Source organism: Octopus bimaculoides, chromosome 5 (assembly GCF_001194135.2).
Source record: "Octopus bimaculoides isolate UCB-OBI-ISO-001 chromosome 5, ASM119413v2, whole genome shotgun sequence".
In the NCBI taxonomy this organism is placed as follows: domain Eukaryota; kingdom Metazoa; phylum Mollusca; class Cephalopoda; order Octopoda; family Octopodidae; genus Octopus; species Octopus bimaculoides.
Genome location: NC_068985.1, coordinates 15,191,897 through 15,197,784, shown reverse-complemented (window position 1 = coordinate 15,197,784; position 5,888 = coordinate 15,191,897). Strand labels below are relative to the sequence as shown.

At 38.7% G+C, this 5,888-nt stretch overlaps 3 non-coding genes across 3 annotated transcripts; 1 reads left to right on the top strand and 2 right to left on the bottom strand.

The window, feature by feature from the left end:
• Positions 1 to 955: 955 nt before the first annotated feature.
• Trnaa-ugc (transfer RNA alanine (anticodon UGC)) lies at positions 956 to 1,028 on the bottom strand. Its single transcript has one exon. It is a non-coding gene; the product is annotated as a tRNA-Ala (tRNA).
• A 909-nt stretch (positions 1,029 to 1,937) lies between these two features.
• Positions 1,938 to 2,010, top strand: Trnaa-cgc (transfer RNA alanine (anticodon CGC)). The gene has a single exon. It is a non-coding gene; the product is annotated as a tRNA-Ala (tRNA).
• A 2,656-nt stretch (positions 2,011 to 4,666) lies between these two features.
• Positions 4,667 to 4,739, bottom strand: Trnaa-agc (transfer RNA alanine (anticodon AGC)). The gene has a single exon. It is a non-coding gene; the product is annotated as a tRNA-Ala (tRNA).
• Positions 4,740 to 5,888: the final 1,149 nt, after the last annotated feature.

Below are 5,888 nucleotides of genomic sequence, written 5' to 3'. Positions count from 1 at the left end.
AGTTCGAGGATTGGTATAGCTGTCAATTCCAAAATTGGGAGCTAAACCCTTCGAGATCTTCCAAATATATATCACCGCATATCTCTCTCGTCTCCTCTTCAAGGAATAGAGACTCAGCTCCTTCAGCCTCTACCAGTAGCCCATCATTTACATCGAGTCAATCTTCTTTGTGTACTGGCACTGGATTGCTTCGAGTTCCACAGTTTGTTTCACACTCTCTGGGGACCATAGTTGGGAGCAGTAGTCCAAGCAGCCGAGAACGAAAGTCTTCCATAGGAGTAGTAGGGCTTCCCTTTTCCTGCTTCTGAATGTCCTCAGAATCCATCCAGCCACTCGCCTGCACAGTGTTGCCATCCTGGCAATATGCACATGGAATGTTGCATCATTGCTCATGTGAACCCCCAGGTCACGCACCGACTCTGACTCTGGGATCGTATTACCTTCTGGTCCAGTGTATTCCGATTTTAGCCTGGTGTTGGACCGATAGTGGAGTGCCTGAAATTTCATAGCATTGAACTTCATGTTATTTTTGGTAATCCATTTGTAGATTTCGTTCAGGTCTTTCTGTAGTTTTATGATGTCTTCTGGGTTCCTATGATGTCCTAGACACACACATACGCACGTACACATACACACACATAAATAATGTAAATGAGTATATATAGGTGTTTAGATATCTGTACTTGGGGGGGTGTGTATGTGTATGCGTGTGTCTGTGTGTACACATTCATACGAAGCTGAGTCTTCACTCAATCTCAGTCTTGAATGGCCACTTCCCTCTCAACTCGATACTCGCGACCTCAACTAAAAAAACATTCTGTATTCAAAGTTTTGCAAGGTTTATGAACTTATAGTTTGAAATAAGCTGCTCATTCAGTGAATATATTCGATACTAAAATATGCTAACCGTAGCCAATAATAAATAAAACAAATACATTAAAACTAACAAAACGATTGGAGAATCCGGGTATCGATCCCGGTACCTCTCGCATGCAAAGCGAGCGCTCTACCATCTGAGCTAATTCCCCATACGATGTTACTTAGCTTTTCTTAATACTATATTAATAAATATATACTATATTAATAAATGGTCTCAAATTTGGCACAAGGCCAGCAGTTTTGAGGGCGGGTTATGCCGATAACATCGACCCCAGAGCTCAAATAGCATATATTTTATTGACCCCGGAAGGGTGAAAGGCGAAGTCGACCTCGACCACTAAGCATTTTGCCCGAAGTGCTAACGATTCCGTCAGCTCGCCACGTTTATTAACGAAGTATTAACACATTTATTAATAAAGTATTAATACATAAGAAAAGGCGAATCAGTAAGAGATGGGGAATTAGCTCATATGGTAGAGCGCTTGCTTTGCATGCGAGAGGTACCGGGATCGATACCCGGATTCTCCACATTACCCAATCATTTTGCTAATTCTAATATATTTGTCTTAGTTATTATGTTTCAAATTTTGACACAAGGCCAGCAATTTCGGGGGATGGGTAGGTCGATTACATGGACCCAAGTGCTCAACTAGTTCTTCATTTATCGTCCCTTGAAAAATGAAAGGCTAAGTCGACCTCGGTAGCATTTGAACTCAGAAGATAAAGACAGACGAAATATTGCTAAGCATTTTGCCCGGTGAGCTAACGATTCTTAATTCTTTACTGCCCACAAGGGGCTACACACAGTAGAGACAAACAAACGGATTAAGTCGATTATACCGAAACCAGTGCGTAACTGGTACTTATTTAATCAACCCCGAAAGGATGAAAGGCAAAGTCGACCTCGGTAGCATTTGAACTCAGAAGATAAAGACAGACGAAATACTTCTAAGCATTTCGCCTGGCGTGCTAACGTTTCTGCCAACTCGACGCATTTGTTAATAAACTCTTGGCGCATTTATTAATATAGTATTAAGAAAACAGAATCAATCGTTGATGGGGAATTAGCTCAGATGGTAGAGCGCTCGCTTCGCATGCGAGAGGTACCGGGATCGATACCCGGATTCTCCACATTATCTTATAATATTGTTAACTCTACTATATTTGTTTGAGTTATCATGTTTCAAATTTTGGCACAAGGCCAACAATTTTGGCGGAGGTAAATCGATTGCATGGATGCTAGTGCTCAAATGGTACTTCTTTTATCGACCCTTGTATAAATCTAAGACTAGGCTATCCCATTTGAAACAAAAACTTATGCATCACTAATAAACCTACTTTTGTTTTCAATGATCCATTACTTGCTTTCATTTTCATTTACTTTGAAAATTCTGAGATTTAAAAAAGTTTTATATTCGGTGCTCCAGCATGACCGCAGCTGCTTGGCTGAAACAAGTAAAAGATTAAAGAGTAAAAGTAAAAGAATAACAAAACCGATGAGCACAATTCGGTGCATTAGCTCAGAGGATAGCGAGCTCACTTTGCATTCGAGGGGCACCGGTATTTGTTCGTGGACATTGCAATAAAGCTACTTATGTTAACCATTTCTAGTCTGTTGGATACTTCAATAAATGTACTTTTATTTTTAATAACATGTACTCCAACAAATGTACTTTAATTGTTAAATCCGGGATTGAAAAAAAAAATTATGATATAAGCGTAGGAGTGGCTGTGTGGTATGTAGCCTGCTTACCAGCCACATGGTTCCGGGTTCATACCCACTGCGTGGCACCTTGGGCAAGTGTCTTCTACTATAGCCTCGGGCCGACCAAAGACTTGTGAGTGGATTCGGTAGACGGAAACTGAAAGAAGCCTGTCGTATATATGTATGTATATATATATATATATATATATATATATATATATATATATATATATATATATATATATATGTATGTGTGTGTATATGTTTGTGTGTCAGTGTTTGTCCCCCAACCATCGCTTGACAACCGCTGATGGTGTGTTTACGTCTCCGTAACCTAGCGGTTCGGCAAAAGAGTCCGATAGAATAAGTACTAGACTTACAAAGAATAAGTCCTGGGGTCGATTTGCTCGGCTAAAGGCGGTGCTCCAGCATGGCCACAGTCAAATGACTGAAACAAGTAAAAGAGTAAAAGAGTATATAAATAATATAAAGACGCGCTTACCAACAGGGATATTAGCTTAAACGTTACAGCGTACCCTTTGCCTGACAGAAGTAGCGGGATCGATGCCCGGATTCTCCAATAAAGTAACTTTTATTTCAAATATCATGTCTGTTGCTTTCACTTACTTTTGAAATTCCGGGATTTTATTAACTTTGATATAGATATCAGACAGCGGAGAGTACTAACAGGTGAATTAGCTAAGATGGATTCTCCAATAAAGCTATTTTTGTTTTTACTATCGAAATGAACAAAAAAGAAAACTGTAAATAAAAACTCTAGTGTTATATATATATATATATATATATATATATATATATATATATATATATATATATAGTAAAATCAAATGATCGAACATGAAAAACAACAATGGGACGTACACATAGAATGATTTAGTTTGACGTTCGATAAAGGTCGAAAAAAGGGAGGGTCTTTTGACGTTTCGAGCATTTCTCTTCGTCAGAAAAGAAAAGTGATAAGTCCAGAGCAAGAAAAATATCACCAGCAACACGTGTCTGATTACATATATATTACAAGGCGCAGGAGTGTGGTACGAAGCTTGCTTCACAACCACATGGCTCTGGGTTTAGTCCTACTGCGTAGCACATTGGGCAGGTGTATTCTATTATATCCTCGACCGATCAAAGCCTGGTGAGTGGATTTGGTAGACGGAAAATAGAAGCTCGTCGAATACACACACACACACACACACACACACACACACGTATATATGTATGTATCTATATATCTATGTATGCATCTATGTGTGTGCGTCTTTGTGTCTGTTTTGTCTCCTGCCACCACTTGACGTTTGGTGTTGGTGTGTTTATGTTCCCGTAACTTAGCCTTTCTGCAGAAAGGACCGAGAGTATAAATGCAAGGTCTTGAAAAATAATAAGTCGTTGGGAATATTTGTTCGACTGAAACCCTTCAAGGCGGTGCTCCAGTATAGCCGCGATCAAATGACTGAAACCACTAACAGGTAAAAGATTATACATCGTATAGAGTAACAACACAGTTGCTATGGTGACGAAATAAACACTTACATACTCCCTTTGCCGAACCTCTTGTTGAATGAGACGTAAATAAATCAACTCAGGTCATTAAGTAGTGGTGGTGATGGTGGACAAACACACGCACACACAAGCAACACACATATATACATACGAACAAGTACACACACACACACACACACACACACACACACACACACACACACACACACACACACACACACACACACACACACACACACACACACACACACACACACACACATACATACATACACTCACACACACACACATACTGGTGTGTATTCTGTGCTCAGCTTTTGCCATCTCTCAACGCTGAATGCGTCTTCAGCATTGCCTCCATTATTCCCCATGTCAGCTGAAACATTCTGTATTTGAAGTCCTTCAGCGTTTATGAATTTGCGGGGTTTACATAAATGATCAATAACCGAATATATTCAGTAAAAACAAATTTTGAACTTGTGTAATGTTGCTATTTGAAAAACTGAAACATACAGGAACAAAAATTAAAAAGAAAAAAAAATCAGAAAAATGAATTATATTACTTGGAGAATCCGGGCATCGATCCCGGTACCTCTCGCATGCTAAGCGAGCGCTCTACCATCTGAGCTAATTCCCCAGACATATTTTGTACTTTGACATTTAATTATTTAAGTGTAGGCTGATTACCCTGCTCGTTTTCAATGTTGCTGTTGGATATGTTTTACTTATTTTTGTCCTTTACTTGTTTCAGTTATTGAACTGAAGCCATGCTGGAGCAACACCTAAAAGGATTTAGTCGGGCAGACCGTCCACAGTAGTCATCTTTTAATTCTGGTATTTATTTATCATTTTGCTTTTGCCGAACCACTAGGTTACAGGAACGTATAATAATAATGAAACTGAATATCATGCGATGATGGAGAACAAAATCAAACTCAAAGACCTATACACCCATCTCCACACACACGCGCCCCAGACATATACAGACACGCGCGCACGCGCGAACACTCACGCACACGAATATATATACGAGGAGCTTCCTCACAATTTCCGTCTACCAAAACGCAGGTCGGCCCGAGGCTATAATATAAGACACCCAGGTTGACTCTTTATGGGACTGAATCTGAAACCACATGGTTATAAAGCTTTTTAACCTTACAGTTACGCTGTACCTGTATGTATGTATAATATACATACGCATATATAAAAAATGATAGAGACAGAAAATGGAATACACGAGAAACTTCATTGCTCACAACGATCGTTTCGACACATCTCGCATCAATCTCTCACCGTTGAGATACTGTACAACAGTGGTGCATCCCTCGGTGCAGAGGCGTCTCACGTCGGGTGTATGTGTGTATATTATATATATATATGGGAGAATATACGAAAAAACAACAACAGACGAGGACAGGTGGTGTAAATAACAAAAGGATGTATTAGTATGACGCTCGGGAATACGGAAAGTCTTTGACGTTTCGAGCTACGCTCTTCAACAGAAAGAATACGGAGACAAGGAGAAAAGCACGGAGAAAAAAATTGAACAGTGTCCAGTCAACGGTCAATCATAATATATATATACACATACATATACATGTATACATATATATATATATACATACATATAATTAAAATTGAAATTAATCAAAGGACATACTTAGTATGTCCTTTGATAATAATAGAATTAATGACACCTTGGCAAATTAATTTTTCGTGAATTATACATATATATATATATATATATATATATATATATATATATATATATATATATATATATATA